The following is a 17,812-nucleotide window of genomic DNA, read 5'->3' as shown; positions in this document are numbered from 1 at the left end:
GGATATGTGCGGTGGGGACGGGGTGTGTGCGGTGGGGACGGGGTGTGTGTGGTGGGGACGGGGTGTGTAGGGGGGGACGGTGTGTGTGGTGGGGACGGGGTGTGTGTGGTGGGGACATGGTGTGTGTGGTGGGGACGGGGTGTGTGGGGGGGGATGGGGTGTGTGTTGGGGGGGGATGGGGTGTGTGTGGTGGGGACATGGTGTGTGTGGTGGGGACGGGGTGTGTGTGGTGGGGACGGGGTGTGTGGGGGGGGATGGGGTGTGTGTGTGTGGGGGGGGACCGGGTTTGTATGGTGGGGACGAGGTGTGTGGTGGGTGGGGTGTTTGTGGTGGAGACAGGGATGGGGCGTGTGAGGGCACTAGAGGTGTGGATAGCGGTTGGATGCCCAGCTGGGGGTAGGCAGTCTGGAGGGTCCTGGATTTGGGAGCTCAGATGTGTGGGCCACCCGGACATGCTGGAGAAGGGCATTTGGGGAAAATGGCTCTGAGGGGTGGACACCTACCCTCTGGCCTCACCAGCTGTGGACAGCTGTGTGCTGATTGTGTTTCTGGTCTTTTCAGGACCTCGTGCTGGGCTGCAGGTGTTGCTGTTTTTAATTGAAACTTTATTGCCCACTGGACATGGTGGCTCATGCCCCCTAATCCCCACCTAACCCTAATCCTAATCACAGCACTTTGGGAGGCTGTGGTGGGAGGATCACTTAAACCTAGGAGATCAAGACTGGAGTGCTCTACAATCGCACCACTGCATTCCACAGCCTGGGCAACAGAGGGGGACCCTGTCTCAAAAAAAAGAGAAACTTTTGTTGCCATAATAGTTGTTGTAAGAAATAATACAGAACGATCCCTTGTTCCCTCTGTCCAACTTTTCCTAACAGTGAGTCTTTGCAGAACATCACAGTCTCACACAAGGACATGGACTTTGATGCCGTCCGCTGGCCTTACTCAGCCTCCACCCATCTCGCTTTGCATCCCCAGGAAGATCCGTGTGTGGCCCTTTCACACCCATGGGTCTAACGCCATCTTATCCCTAATCCCTGGCAACCATAGCCCATCTTCCATTTCTAGAATTTTGTCAGCTCAGAAATGTCATATCCAGCTGGGCATGGTGGCTCACACTTGTAATCCCAGCACTTTGGGAGGCTGAGCTGGGCAGATCACTTGAGGTCAGGAGTTCGAGACCAGCCTGGCCAACGGTGAAATTCCGTCTCTACTAAAGATACAAAAATTAGTCGGGCGTGTTGGCGCACGCCTGTAGTCCAGCTACTCAGGAGGCTGAGGCAGGAGAATTGCTTGAACCCACGAGACAGAGGTTGCAGTGAACCAAGATCGTGGCACTGTACTCCAGCCTGGGCGACAGAGTGAGTGAGACTCTGTCTCCAAAAACAAAAAAAGAAACGTCATATCCGTGGGGTCATCCAGGTGCTGCCTCTGGCACGAGGACACGTGCTGGAGCTCTCTTCCAGCTGTTGCATAGTTTGTTCTTTTTATTTCTGAGTTGTTTTTCCTAGGGTGTGAGCCACGTCTGTTTGCCCATCCGCCCATTTGTTTTGGGCTGAATCATGTCCCCCCAACAATGTCACAGGCTGAAGCCATCATCCCCAGGGACTCAGAATGTGACTGTGTTTGTAGACACGATGTTCACAAACGTTGATTAAGTTAAAATGAGGTCAGATGGGAGGGCCCTAATTTAATCTGACCATGTCCTGATAAAAAGAAGAAATCTGGACACACAAAAAGACCCCCGGGGTGCACACAGGGAGGAAGGGCCATGTGAGGGCACAGGGAGAAGGCAGGGGCTGCCAGCTGCGGAGAGAGGCCTCGGAGGAACCAGTCCTGCCCCCTTGATCTCGGACTCCTGCCTCCAGGACTGTGGGAAAATCAGTGTGCTGGTGGCTGAAGCCAGTCGAGGCAGCATTGAAGGACACGTGGGTTGTTTGCAATTGTTGCTGTTACACCTAAAACTGCCATAAATATTCATGGTCAATCTACTGTGTGAACATGCGCTTTCATTTCTCTGGGCCTGGAAGTGTGATTGCTGGGCCATATAGTAACTGCCTGTTACGTTTTGTAAAAAACTGCTCAGCTGCTTTCCAGAGTGGCAGTCTGGTTTCACCTTCCACCAGCAGTGTGTGAGTGACCTGGTTTCTCCACGTCCTCCCCAGCACATGGGGTGGTCACTGCTTTGTAGTTCTCCCCATTCTGATCTAAGCGTGGTGACCTCATGCTGTGATATGAGTTTGTATTGTGTTGATGGCCAATGCCGCCGAACATCTTTTCATGTGCTTACTTGCCATCTGTACATCCTCTTTGGCGAAATGTTTTTTGCCCATTTTCTTTTTTTTTTTTTTTTTGACATGGAGTCTTGCTCTGTCGCCCAGGCTGGAGTGCAGTGGCACAATCTCAGCTCACTACAACCTCCGCCTCCCAGGATCAAGTGATTCTCCTGCCTCAGTCTCCTGAATAGTTGGGATTACAGGTGCCCACCACCACGGCCTGGCAATTTTTGTATTTTTAGTAGAGATGGGGTTTCACCATGTTGGACAGGCTAGTCTCGAACTCCTGACCTCAGGTGATCCGCCCGTCTCGGCCTCCCCAAAGTGCCGGGATTACAGGCGTGAGCCACCGCACCCAGCCTCTTCTATGTTTTTCCTACAAGCTTTGTAGTTTTATATTTTCCGTTTAAGCCTGTGATCCTTTCTTTTTTTTTTTCAGTTGATGCATATTTTTGGGGTACATGTGATAATTTAATACATTCATACAGGTTGTAGAGATCAAACCAGTATACTTGGGGTGTCTTCGTCACCTTCACCATTTGCTTTATGCTAGAAACATTTGAATTACTCTTTTCTAGCTATTTGGAAATGTATAATCGATTATTGTAAATTACAGTCACCCTACTGCTCTCTGAAACAGTAGGTCTGATTCTGTCAAACCATGTATTTGTACCCGTTTATCAACTTCTCTTATCTCTACCTCCCCACCTTCCCTGGCCTCTGGGACCCACTAGTCCTCTCCATCTCCACGAGGTCCACTGTTTCAGCTCCCACATGAAAGTGAGAACACACGAAGTTGTCTTTCTGTACCTGGCTTATTTCACTCAACATAAAAGACCTCCAGTTCCGGGCCGGGCACAGTGGCTCATGCCTGTAATCCCAGCACTTTGGGAGGCTGAGGCAGGCAGATTACAAGGTCAGGAGATGGAGACCATCCTGGTTAACACGGTGAAACCCCATCTCTACTAAAAATACAAAAAATTAGCCACTGTAGTGGCACGATCTTGGCTCACTGTATCACTCCAGCCTAGGTGACAGAGTGAGACTCTGTCTCAAAAAAAAAAAAAAAGACCTCCAGTTCCATTCATGTTGCTGCTAGTGACAGAATTTCCTTCTTTTTTATGCATGAATAAAGTAGTAGATATCCACTGAGTATAAGTACCATATTTTCTTTTCGTTTGACCTGGAGGCTCACTCTATCATCCAGGCTGGAGTGCAATGGCGATCTCGGCTCACTGCAACCTCCACCTCCGGGGTTCAAGTAATTCTCCTACCTCAGCCTTCCGAGTAGCTGGGATTACAGGCACCTGCCACCGTGCCCAGCTAATTTTGTATTTTTAGTAAAGACAGGGTTTCACCATGTTGGCCCGGGTGGTCTCGAACTTCTGACCTGAGGTGATCCTCCCGCCTCAGCCTCCCAAAGTGCTGGGATTATAGTTTCTTTATAATGTGTATATAATGATGTGTATAAGTACCATATTTTTAGATATAAGCCATTTTCACTGCAGTGAGATGATACTTCAGTATAGTTTTGATGTGCATTTTTTTGATGATCAATGATGTTGAATATTTTTCTGTATACCTATTGGTCATTTGTATGTCTTCTTTTGAAGAATGTCTATTTGGATCTTTTGCCCATTTTTAAATCAGATTACTATATTTTTTTCCTGTTGAGTTGTTTGAGCTTCTTATATATTCTGATTATTACTCCCTTGTCTGATGGGTAGTTTGTAAATATTTTCTCCTATCCTGTGGGTTGTCCCTTCATTTTGTTTCCTTCGCTATGCAGAAGCTTTTTAGCTTCTTGTTTGCTTTGGTTGCCTGTGCTTTTGAGATCTTACACAGGAAACATTTGCCCACACCGATGTCCTGCAGAGTTTCTCCAATGTTCTCTTCTAGCAGTTTCATAATTTCAGTTCTTACATTTAAGTCTTTAATCCATTTCGAGTTGATTTTTGTATATGGTGAGAGATAGGGGTCTAGTTTCATTCTTCTGCATATGGATATCCAGTTTTCCCAGCACCATTTATTGAAGAGACTGTCTTTTCCCCAGTATATGTTCTTGGCACCTTTGTCAAAGATGAGTTGGTTGTAAATGGTTGGATTTCTATCTGGGTTTTCTATTCTCTTTCATTGGCCTATGTGTCTATTTTTATGCCAGTACCATGCTGTTTTGGTTACTATAACTCTATAGTATAGTTTGAAGTCTGGTAATGTGATGCCTCCAGTTTTGTTCTTTTTTCTCAGGATAGCTTTGGCTATCCTGGGTCTTTAGCTGGGTCTTTTGTGGTTCCATGTAAATTTTAAGATTTTTTTTTTCTATTTCTGTGCAGAATGTCATTGGTATTTTGATAGGGATTGCATCAAATCTGTAAATTGTTTTGGCTAGTACTGTCATTTTAACAATATTAATTCTTCCAATCCATCATCAGGGAATATCTTCCCATTATTTGGTGTCCCCTTCAGTTTCTTTCATCAGTGTTTTATAGTTTTCCTTTTCTAGATCTTTCACTTCGGTAAAATTGATTCATAGGTATTTTATATTCTTTGTAGCTATTATTATTCATGGGATTGTTTTCTTGATTTCTTTTTCAGATTGTTTGCTATTGGCCATGATCCATTTGGAGGTAATTTTTGTGTAAGGTGCAAGGTTTAGGCTGAGGTTCACTTTTTCCGTTTTGTGGCTGTCTAGTTGCTCTGGCACCATCTGTTGAAAGGGCTGCCCTTCTCCACTGAATTGGAGCTGCACCTTTATAGAAAGGAATCAGTCTTACATATTTGAGGGGGCTTCTTCTGGGCTCTCTATTCTGTTCCATTGATGTGTGTGTCTGTCCCTCAGTGGATGCCACACTGCCCTGTTTCTGTGGCCGTGTACGGTAGGAAGACTCACCAGCAGGTACAGCAATTCTTCCCACTTCCTTCTTTTCTTTCAAGATGGTTTTAGCTGCTGGGGGTGGTGGTGGCTCACTCCTGTAACCCCAGCACTTTGGGAGGCTAAGGCGGGTAGATTGCTTGAGCCCAGGAGTTCGAGAGCAGCCTGGCCAACATAGTGAGACCCTGTCTCTACAAAAAAAATACAACAAAAACAATAAAAATTATCCCGGCATGGTGGCAAACACCTGTAGTCCCAGCTTCTTGGGAGGCTGAGGTGAGAGAATCGCCTGAGCCCGGGAGGTCAAGGCTGCAGTGAGCTGAGATTGCACCACTACACTCCAGCCTGGGTGACAGAGTGAGACCCTGCCTCAGGAAAAACGAACAAACAAAACAAAAAACAAAAAAAAACCCAGAAACAAAAAAATAAATAGTTTTAGCAACTGTTGTGCCCGTGCCTTTTCATATAAATTCTAGAAGTAGCTTGTCTATGCCCATGAAAACCCTTGCTGAATATTGATAGGAATTGAATTAAGTGTGTAGATCCTTTTGGGGAGCACTGGCTTATTCTGTGAAGTAGGCGATAGTTGTGGCCCTTCGTGGCTCCCGTGTGGCCCCGGTAGAGTCCCAAGATCCATGACACAGTCTTCCTTTTCTTTTAGGCTCCGATTCTTGAAGTGCTACCAGATAGGCAGCGTCCCTATGGGGTCCTTGCCAACAAAGCCCCTCTATGACCATATTGTGGTCTTTAGGTAAGAAAAGACTGGGGCTGTGTGGCCGTGGCTGAACTGGAGTGCCACGTGGCCTCAACAACTCTCAGGACGTCCTCTGGATCCCTGTGGCTTATGTCCTGGCCACATGCCCCAGAGTTGGTCCTCATGCCTCATGGTCCTGCTTATTATTTCTGCACTGGGAGAGCCAACCTGTGGGGCCCAGGCGTTGTGGGCAAGATCATGGTCCCTTCCTTCACCCAGCATTCAGATCAGGGACAATAACAGGCGTGGCCATGGTCCAGCAAAGGACCAACAGTTACAGCTGAGAGAATTAATTTAATGTGAATGCTGACCTTCCTCTCCTGACCCTTCTGAGAAATCTCAGAGCAGCATCTTCTGAACCAGCGGCTTCTCTGTTTCATTTTGCTCTGATACAACAGGATGGGCTTCCTGGGCATGAGTCCCGGACGTGAGTCCCGGGCATTTGGCTGCGTTTCTGAGGCTGTGGTCACCAGGGAGCAGCCACATTCTCCCGACAAGTCCCTGCGAGTCTGAGCCCAGCTTTGTGGTCTCAGCTCACTCGAGGTCAGTTGAGGAGGCCTCCAGGTAGGGACGCACCAGTGCCCTTGAGAACGGAGCACTGTGTGTCTGATGGTGACCATGGGGTGGCATTGAACAGAGGCGTGTCCCATGTGCCTGGCTGGAATGCAGGAAGAAGAGCTCTCAGAATTGATGAAATATGAGAAATTAGTTTAAAAAATTTTTATTTTTAAAAATTGTGGTGAAATACCATAAAATGTACCCTTTTAAACCATGTTTAAATGTCTCGTTCAGTGGTATTCAGCACATTCACGGGGTTGTGCAGCCACCACCCATCTCTAGACCTCGTTTGTTTTCCCAGCCTGAAATTGTTCCCATCAAACACCAACTCCCCATACCCTCCTCAGCCCCTGGAACCACCATTCTCTCTTCTGCCCCTGTGACTGTGACGACTCCAGGGGCCTCTTATAAGTGGAATCACATGGGATTTGTCCTTTTGTGTCTGCTGCATTTCATTCAGCATGTTGTCATAGCCTGTGTCAGCATCCCCTTCCTTTTCAAGGCTGAATACTATTCCATCATGTGGATGGCCCGCATTGTGTTTATCCATTCATCTGTGGGTATACATGTGGGTTGTTTCCACCTTTGGTTACTGTGTATAGTGGTGCTGTAAACATGGGTGTGTTTACAGCAGGTAAACACACCTGCTGTCTTCAAGACCCTGCTTTCCATTCTTCTGGGCAAGGCTGGGCATGTTGGCTCACATGTGTAATCCCAACGCTTTGGGAGGCTGAGATGGGTGGATCACTTGAGGCCAGGAGTTTGAGACCAGCCCAGGCACCATAGTAAGACCCCATCGCTACAAAAATAAAATAAAATTCCTCTGGGTATCTATCCAGAAGTGGAATGGCTGGATTATGTGGGAGTTTTGTGTGTCGTTTTTTGAGGAACCTCCATACTGTTTTTCATTATAGCTGCAGCATTTTACATTCCCAGCAGCAGTGCGCAAGCATTCCCGTTTCTCCACATCCTTGCCAACACTTGTTATTTTCTGCTTTTGGATAGTGGCCATCCTAATGGAAATGAGGTAATTTCTTTTTTATTTTATTATTATTATTTTTTTGAGCCTGGGTTTCACACTATCGCCCAGGCTGGAGTGCAACCTCTGCCTCCCAGGTTCCTGCCTCAGCCTCTTGAGTATCTGGGACTACAGGCGTGCGCCACCATGCCTGGCTAATTTTTGTATTTTTAGTAGAGATGGGGTTTCACCATATGGCCAGGCTGGTCTCAAACTTCTGAGCTCAAGCTCACCTGCCTCAGCCTCCCAAAGTGTTGGGATTACAGGTGTGAGCCACTGTGCCTGGCCTGGTGCAAGGTAATTTCTCATTGTGGTTTGATTTGCATTTCTGTAGTTATTATGTTGAGCACCTTCCCATGTACTTTTTGGTTGGTTGTGTGTCTTCTCTGGAGAAGTGTTTGAGTCGTTTGCCCGTTTTAAGGTCAGATTGTTTGTCATTTTGTTTATCCATTCATCTGATGCCTGGGCTGCTTCCACCTCGTGTCCATTGTGAGTAGTGCTACTCACATCACCTGGGTGGACAGACAGTTCATTCCATTTTCAAGCAGTCACTGACAGTGTCGCAACTGGCCCTCCTCACAGCGTTGCAACATATTGAGGCCAAACCCAACCAGCCCAGGAAGGACCCCCGGGTGGGGGCCCATAGGGTGCTGGGTCTGCAGTCTTCCACTGTGGGGCAGGGCGGGGGCACTGTTCAGAAACTGTCCTTAGCGGAGGAAAATGATGCTTTTTTCCCTGCAGTCCCCAATAAGCGTTCTGCTGCAGAGAATGGAGGGCTGCTGCGAGGAGATCCCAAGTGGTGAGGGTTTGCATTCCTCCTGCGGGCACACGGCCTGCGGGCACACGGCCTGCGGCCCAGGCGCCAGGTAGACTGGTCAGCAGAGGCGTTTCTTGGATTTAATTTCCCGACTGGGAATGGGTTTAGCCCCTTCTGTTCCTCTGTGTATTGGCCACACCCATTTCTTTCCTGTCCCAGGCCTTTCCAAGTCCCTTGTCCTTCTCGCTGATTTTGTAGGCGTTATCTGCCTATCCTTGTCAGTTCTGTGTATTGCCTGTATTTTCTGTCAGTGTGAGGCTTGTCTTTCACTTTCTTTAATGGTGTCTTTTGGGACAGGAGTTTTTAATTCCAATGCAGTGAACTTTTATTTATTTTTCTTAAGGTTTGTGCTTTCTGTGCCTTGCTTAAAAATTCCTTCCCTGCCCTGACCTCATGATACTAACTTGTAAGACTTCTGTAGTTATGCCTTTCTATTAATGAATGAATGAATGAATGAATGAGAGGGTATCGTTCTGTCACCCAGGTTGGAGTGCAGTGGCGTGATTATGGCTCACTGCAGCCTTAAATTCCTGGCCTCAAGCAATTCTCCAACCTCAGCCAACCAAGTAGCTGGGACCACAGGCATTGCGCCACCATGCCTGGCTAGTTTTTGTAGTTTTTGTAAAGACGGGGGTTCGCCATGTTGTCTAGGTTGGTCTTGAACTCCTGGGCACAAGCAATCTGCCTGCCTTGGCCTCCCAGGGAGCTGGGATTCCAGGTGTGAGCCACGGCGCCTGGCCTGGACCTTTCTTCTGTAGATTTTTAATCTACTTGGGGTTGGTGTGGATGTATGGTGTGAGGTGGGAATTAACATTTTCTGGTTGACATAACTAGCTGTCCTAACACCATTCACTGAAAGTTATCTTTCCCCACTGACCCAGGGTGCCACTTTGGTCAGACTCCATGCGTTCACCTGTGTGAGTTTGTTTCTAGACTTATCATTCTGCTCCACCCTGTCTGTTTGTCTGCTTCTGTGCTGGTACCTTGATGTCTTAATTACTGTACCATGAGGATCATTCTTAGTAACTGGCATGACACTATCACAAGCTAAGGTCTTCTTCAAATAACATTTTGACTTATTTGTGTGAATTTTAGAGTCAGCCTGTTTACACACATACTCATGCACACACACAATAGCATTTTGATCAGCATTGCATTAAATGTGTAGGTCAAGTTGGGGAGAACTGACGTCTTTGTGTTACTGAGTTTTCAAGGCCAAAAACATTGCATATCTCTTGCTTATTTATGCCTACTTTAATTCTGCAAAGTTTGTATAATTTTTCTGAAGTCCTTATATATCTTTTGTTAAATGTTATTTATTTAAAATAATTTTAATACTGCGGCAAAAGGCATCCTTGAGAAATTGCATTTATCTAATTTTTTGTTACTGATGTTTAGAAATAAATTTGCTAAATTTTAAATGTTCTTAGTAATTATTTTCTATATAGGTAGCTTGGGGCTTTTACTTTAGACAATCATATGATCTTAAATTAATGACAGTTTTGTTTGTTTTTGGTAATCCATAATTGTTTAGTTTTTTTCCCATTCCTTTCTCTGATGGGTTAAGTTAAACAGGGGTGCTGGTGCCTCACTTGGCTCTTGATCTTAAAGGAAAGTTCATCATTGTTTTACCACTTGGTCTAGTGGTTGTTGGCATTTCTTGGTAGGTACTCTTTTTGAGGTTGAGAAAGTTCTTATAACTGGAAATCCTAGTTTGCTAAGTTTTTTTTTTTTTTAATCACAAATGGTTGTTGAAGTTTATCAGTTTTGGGGAGTATGAATTGAAATGATGATTATGTTTTTTGAGGAACTTGTCCATATCACCTGTTTTCAAATTTATTTTTATAACATTTGATACGGTTTGGATCTGTGTTCCCACTAAATCTCACATTGAAATGTAGTCCCCAGTGTTGGAGGCGGGGCCTGGTAGGGGGTGTTTGGATCATGAGGGCAAATCTCTTTAACATCTAGCTTTGATCCTCTGAACTGGAGTCCTGCATCCTTGAGACAACTCCACACTCATGATGGAGTGAGAATGACAAAGGCAAACAATACCTCAACATCACCATGGAAACCACTGGGACCTTGGGGGTCATAAGAGGGCCCCAGGGACCCACAGGCTGCTGGGATCACACTTTAAGAACCACTGCTCTGCTGCTCTGATCAGCTCCTTATACTTGCTGCTCGATAAGTGTTTGAGGTTGCTCCTGTCTTCAACCCAGCTGGGACCTGTTATTTTTTAACTGCAAATGGGATGTGTATTTGTTGAATAAAATTTAACAGTACGGAAGCACATGGAGTAAAAAGCCTGTCCATTTTCCATCTTCTTGAAGGTCACCATGGTCAGCAGTCTGTGCTCACCTCCAGATGCATCCGTGCGTGCAGACATAGATGTCTCTACTCACACACTTATATCCACACACAACACTTTCAAGTGGCCCTTTTCCCAGCTTAGCTGGGGTTGCACCCTCGATGTTCTGCAGCTTGCCTTTCCATGCTGGGTACAGGTGTCATCATGGTGAATTTTATGTGTCAACTTCACTGGGCCACGGGATGCCCAAACATTTAGTCAGACATCATTTCTGGTGTATCTGTGAGGATGTTTTTGGAAGAAATTAGCATTTGAGTCAGTGACTGAATAAAGCAGATTGCTTTTCCAAAGGTGGGTGGGCCTCGTCCAATCAGTTGAGAACCTGAATAGAACAGAAGGGCTGAGTAAGAGGGGACTCCTCCTGCCTGAATGTTTTGAGCTGGGACGTTGGTCTTTTCCTGCCTTTGGACACAAACTGAGACATTGGCTCCTCCTGGGTCTTGAGCCTACTGAGTTTCAGGCTAGAATGGTACTGTGGGCTCCCTGGGTCTTCAGCCTGCTGACCGCAGATCTTAGGACTTCTCAGCCTCCATAGTCGTGTGAGCCAGTTCCTTATAATCACTCAGTCTATCGGTCTGTTATCTATCTATCAATATCTGTCAGTCATCCATCTCCATCCAAGTATCCAATCTATCTAGATCCATCTATCAATCTTCTGTACCTACCTGTCAATAATCTATTTATCATATCTATCCATCCATCCATCCATCCGTCTATCTCATGTATCATGTATCTTACTGGTTCGTACAGAACCAGTGAGAGACACTTATATCCATCTCCTGTTGTTTCCGTTTCTCTGGAGAATCTGGAGTAATATAGGTGTCATCCCCCATCAGTTCATGAGGGTCCACTGCATTTTTTTCTGTGATTGCCCCCACCTTTGACAGACCTGTCCTGTGATTCATTTGATTCTTCCCTTGGTGATTGAGTTTGTTGCCAGTTTTTTTTTTTTGCCACCATCAGCTGTCTTGAATATTCTGTTTTTAAAAACCTTATTTTGTAGAGACAGAGTCTCCCCATATTGCCCAGGGTGGTCTGGACCTCCTGGCCTTAAGCAATCCTCCTGCCTCAGACTCCCAAAGTGCTGGGATTACAGGCATGAGCCACTGTGCCTGGCCTTGAATATTCTTGTATCTGTATCGTAATGCATGGGTAAGAATTTCTGTAAGTCACCTGTGTAGCAGACATCTTTTTCAACATTTGTTTTTGGTGTCTTTTGTTGGATAGTCATTTTACATTTTAATGTAATTAAATTTATTTTTTTCCTTATTTGGGTTGTGTGCTTTTTTGGTGTGTCTTGTTGAAGAAATACTTGCTTGAAAATGTTCTCAATTGTATCCTAAAAGTGTTCGTTTTGCTTTTTTTTCCAGTTGAGTTTTAAAATTCCTCTCAGCTTAATTTTAAAAAATTCCATCCCCTACTCCCCCTGCAGACCCTGGCAACCATCAGTCTACTTCCTGTTTTTACGGATTTACATTTTCTGGATATTTCATATAAATGGAACCATACAATATATAGCCTTTTGTGTCTGGCTTCTTTCACTGAGCATAATGTTTTCAAGGTTCATCCATTTTGTAGCATGGATCAATACTTCATTCCCATCTGTGGCTTACTAATATTCCATTGTATGAATATACCATATCTTGTTTATCCATTTGTCTGTTGATAGACATTTGGGTTGTTTTCATCTTTTGACTATTGTAAATCATGCTGCTGTGGACAAGCAAGCATGTATAAATTTTTGTGTGGACATATGTTTCAATTCTCTTGGGTATTTATCAAGCAGTAGAAGTGATGGATTATATGGCAACTCCATGTTTAATCAGCTTGAGTTTCGTGTATGGCATTGTATTTATTTCCTACGTCTGTTGTAATAAATAACCACAAATTGAATGGCTTAAAACAATAGACTTTATTCTTCCATAGAGGTCCGAAATCAAGGGGTGGGCAGGGTCATGGTCCCTTCAGAGGTTCCAGGGGACGATCCTTCCGTGCCTCTTCCAACTCTCAGTGGCTCCAGGTGCCCCTGGGCTTGTGGCCACATCCCTCCAGTCTCTGCCTCTGTCTTCACGTGGCCACTCTCTTCCTGTGTGTCTCTATATCATCTCATCTCTGTGTATGTCTATCTCTGTGACTAAATTTCTCCTTCTTATGAGGACACCAGTGGTTGGATTAGGGCCCACCCTGAAGACAGCATCTTAACCTGATTGCATCTGCATAGCCCCTGTCCCTCAGTAAGGTCCCATCCACAGGTTCTGGGAATGAGGAGTTCAACATATCTTTTTGGGAGGACACCACTCAACCCATAATAAGTGTGAAGTAGTACTCCAGTTTTATTTCTTTTTAGAAGAAATAAAAGATATCTTGTTATCCAGAACATTTTTCTCACTCCTCCATAGGGTCACCTTGGTATCTGAATATGTGAGGGCCTGTTTCCAGGCTTTCTTTACTTTCGTTGGCCTGTTTTTCTAACCCCAAGTGACTGTCTTAATTACTACAGCTTCCTGAGTAGGTTCTTAGCACATTCAAGAGTCAATGCTTAGAGAGTAGAGACTGTTTCTTGCTGGGACTGTTTTCTCTGCACACTGTCCTTAATGGCCTGTTCTCTTGACTCTTCTAGATGTGCTAGCCCTGGCGCTGGCTGCTGAAGAGCTAGCAGTGGCCACATGGAAGCCCTGGAGAGCTTAGTGGTGTGCCCTACAAATGACTCTGTCCAGGGCATCTCCCAACACAGCAGTGGGACAAGAAGACAATGACGGGATGTTGCATGAACTGACCCTCAGAACCCAATGTCCAGGAGAACATGAATTGGGATCTTGAAGTTCTTCAGAAAGATCAGAGTGAGCGGTGGCCCTGAGTCACTCTGTAGCAGTCATGGCAGTGAGAAGAGCCACTCTCTAATCATAATGGAATTGCAAGATTGCCAAATTAAGTCACCCAGTTAATTGTGGCCCTTAATTTTACTCTAGGAATCTGTGCTGTCCTAATCTTAGCATTTCCAGGGAGACATGGCAGCTGTTGGGGGCAGGAGGAATCACCGTGTTCCATGTGACCACCAGGCTCTACAGGCTCTAATTTTAAATTATGACAGGGAGGGAGAAGGCTGAGAACCATGCTGCTGACACTGAGACAAGGGTTCCCAGAGGTTCATTTTCCCTGGACATGGCAAAAAGACTTTGCACAGCCTTTTCAAAGATTTGGCAAATACTATGGGCCAATTTTTATATGCATTTTCTGGCATTTATTTCAGTGGATGCAGGATAGATTATTAAAATTCCTGCACTTTACATTTTAAAAATCCTTTTTTTTTGAGATGGAGTCTTGCTCTGTCGCCTAGGCTGGAGTGCAGTGGCACAATCTCGGCTCTCTGTAAGCTTTGCCTTCCAGGTTCACGCCATTCTCCTGCCTCAGCCTCCCTGGTAGCTGGGACTACAGGGGCCCGCCACCACGCCCAGCTAATTTTTTGTATTTTTAGTAGAGACAGGGTTTCACTGTGTTAGCCAGGATGGTCTTGATCTCCTGACCTCATGATCTGCCCACCTTGGCCTCCCAAAGTGCTGGGATTACAGGCGAGAGCCACCATGCCCGGCCTAAAAATTCTTACACAGGCTTTGCTTCATGAAACCCTTTATCAAAATTGTTTGGTCATTTTTCGACTTTCACCTGAGTTGATAATTGCAACTGAATTCATCTTGAACATTGAGAAAACAGTAAGGACCCATGAGAGAATTTTTAGAAGTCAGCCAACAATATCCCAGTCCTCACCAGCAAGTGGTTTAAAGCATCTTTCAGAATTTGAAATCAGTTTTAATGATGATCACTAACATGAATCATGTTAACATAATTTTAAGCATGTTGTACTTAATGTTCTGATTGAGATTTTTTAAAGATTGTTTTAATTGCTGTTTTGGTGAGAAGAAATGATTCAGGAGGTCTGTGCTTTGTTACCTGTACCCACATGGTGCTCAAGGTTGGGTGAGGGAAAGATGAGCAGTTAAACACACAAAGGTAGGAATTCCAGATCATCAGAGTCATTTAATTTTGTTTTGGACAAGAAACGTTTACATGCTGAATCACTCTGCCTTGTTTTTTTTAATCCCATTGTCTCCTGGTATCCATTGTTTCCAATGAGAAATCAGCTGTTAATCTCAGTGGGCTGCCCTTGTATGTGAGGAGGTGGTTTTCTCATGTGTATGTTGGTGTGCCTAATGGTGTCCCAGATTTCTTTAAGGCTCTGTTCATTTTCTTCATTCTCTCTGTTTTTTAGATTGCAGAATCTCTATCAATCTATCCTTAAGTTCTGACTCTTGGTTTTCCCTGCCAGTTAAAAACCTACCACTGAGCTTCTCTATTGAGTGTTTTATTTCATACATTGTACTTTTCAACTTCAGAATTTCCATTTGGTTGTTTTTATAATTTCTGTTTCTTTATTCTGTATTTGATGAGACATCATCATTGTACCTCCCTTTACTTCTTTAAGTGTGGTTTCCCTAAGTTCTCTGAACATATTTATAATAGCTGCTTTGAAGCCTTTGCAAAGTCCAACATCTGGATCCTCTCACAGTTTATGTTGTCTGTTCTCCCTCTCCCTCCAGTATGGGATACTTTCCTGTTCTTTACATGCCTCGTAATTTTAATTTTTGTTGAAAACTGGATATTTCAGGCAATATATTGTATCAACTATGGATTCTGATTCAATTCCTCCCTCTCTTGGATTTCTTTTTCAGTTGTTTGCTTATGTATTTGTTTAGTGATACATAACTGGGTATTTATCCAAAGGAAAGGAAATTAGTATATCAAAGGGCTTCCTGCACCCCCATGTTTATTGCAGCAGTATTCATAATAGCCAAGATGTGGAACCAACCTAAGTGTCTACCAATGCCTGAATAGATAAAGAACATGTGGCATATATACACAATGGAATATAATTCAGCCATCAAAAAGAATGAAATCATGTCATTTGCAGTAACATGGATGGAACTGGAGGTTATCATGTTGAGCGAATAAACCAGGCATGGGGGTCATTTTGACCCAGTCTTTGAGGTTTGTTCTGACCCAGGACATTCTTCTTAGCTGTGTCCTGCTGAAGTTCCTCTGGTGAACTAGCTGGCCTGAGGTTGAGCTTGTTGGTCTTAGGTAAGAGGAACAGTTGTTTTCAAGAGCACCCTTAGGGTTGAACTTCCTTTCCCATGTGCTATTTCAAATAAAGTCAGTTCCTATGGGGAGCGCTTTAGAACTTTCTGTTCTTATGAACTTCTTTTCCCCTTTGGCAAATCTTGGAGTCAGTTTTCTGGGCAGTGGCAGCCTGTGGTCTTCTTGGTTTGCATCAAAGACCAGATATACATGTCCTATGATTCCGCAGACCCTGAACTGTTCCAGTAACCCAGCTGTGGAGTATCTGACTGGGAGCTCCGTGACAAGGCTTGGTGGTGTGCAGACTTGGTTTCCAGTAAGATTCTGCAACTATTTTTCTAAAGACACACACATACCTGTTTGAGCGGGAGCCAGGCATGGCTGACTTCCCCACAGAAGGGATAGGGCTGGGTGTCACTAAAGGCCAAGCCCTCTGCTCGTGAGGCTCTCACACCATCTTAGGAGTGAAGCTGATGGGCATCTCAGACTTGGCTTTCTCTGGCACAGGTAGGATTTAAAAATGAGGCATAGACTTTTCCTATGCATGTGTGACATGCTAGACACATGGCCTTTAAGACCACATTCAGGTCCGGGTGTGGTGGCTCACGCCTGTAATCCCAGCACTTTGGGAGGCTGAGGTAGGCAGATCATGAGGTCAGGAGTTTGAGACCAGCCTGGCCAATATGGTGAAACCCCATCTCTACTGAAAATACAAAAATTAGCCAGGTGTGGTAGCATGCACCTGTAGTCCCAGATACTCAGGAGGCTGAGGCAGAAGAATTGCTTGAATCCAGGAGGTGAAGGTTGCAGCGAGCCTAGATCGCACCACTGCACTCCAGCCTGGGCGACAGAGCGAGACTCCATCTCAAAAACAAAACAAAAACCAAAACAAACAAACAAAAAACACATTCTGAAACCATCAGGGAGATTAAAAGAGGCACAAATACTTCAAAACCAAGGTAATTACCGACCCTGTCTGCTGAGGCAACATACAGTGGCATTGTGAAGAAATGTGCTCACTGCAGCAGAAAGCCACTTCCTTACAGAGTCCCATCCTCGGGGATGGGTTTCCCAGCGCTCCTGCACTCAGGTTTCACGTGTCTGTCCCCAGATCTGCTCTTTTCATTCATGATACAAACTCTGCAGGGTTCTGACCACAGGCTCGCCTTTGCAAAGACAACGTGATTTTCCTTCTAAAACTCAGCCAGAGCTACCTCTGTGCTTCAGAGGAACTGGTCCCAGCCCTGTGATCGGTGGGCACGGAGTCCTGGCATGCCCAGCCCTTGCCGTGTTGTGATTGGTTGTCTCAGTGGCTAGCTCTTCACTTTCCCCCATTCTTCTTATTGTGTTAAAATACAGAGAACACAACATTTACCATTTTGACCATTTTAAGTGTCCAGTTCAGTGGCATTAAGCGCATTCATGTGGTTGTGCAGCCATCACCATCACCCATCTCCAGAGCTTCTTCATGTTCCAAACCTGACAATCTGTCCCCATGACACACCAATCCCCATACCCCCACCCGAGCCCTGGAGCCCCCATTCTGCCCTCTGTCTCCATGGGCATGAATCCTCTGGGGATCTCACAGGAGTGGAATCAGTCTTTGTCTTTCTGTGCCTGGCTTATTCACTCAGCATAATGTCCTCAAGAATTATCTCTATTGCAGATGTTACAAATGTCCTGCTTTTAAAAACTGAATTAAAAATAAACTGAAGGCCCGATGCAGTGGCTCCCACCTGTAATCCCAGCACTTTGAGAGGCCAAGGTGGGTGGATCACCTGAGGTTGGGAGTCCAAGTCCAGCCTGACCAACATGGTGAAACCCTGTCTCTACTAAAAATACAAAATTAGCTGGGTGTGATGGCGCATGCCTATAATCCCAACTACTTGGGAGGCTGAGGCAGGAGAATCGGTTGAACCCGGGAGGCAGAGGTTGCAGTGAGCTGAGATTGCACCATTGCACTCCAGCCTGGGCAACAAGAGTGAAACTCCATCTCAATAAATAAATAAAATA

This window comes from Pongo abelii, chromosome 1 (genome assembly GCF_028885655.2).
Source record: "Pongo abelii isolate AG06213 chromosome 1, NHGRI_mPonAbe1-v2.0_pri, whole genome shotgun sequence".
Classification (NCBI taxonomy): Eukaryota; Metazoa; Chordata; class Mammalia; order Primates; family Hominidae; genus Pongo; species Pongo abelii.
This window is presented reverse-complemented; position numbering follows the sequence as displayed.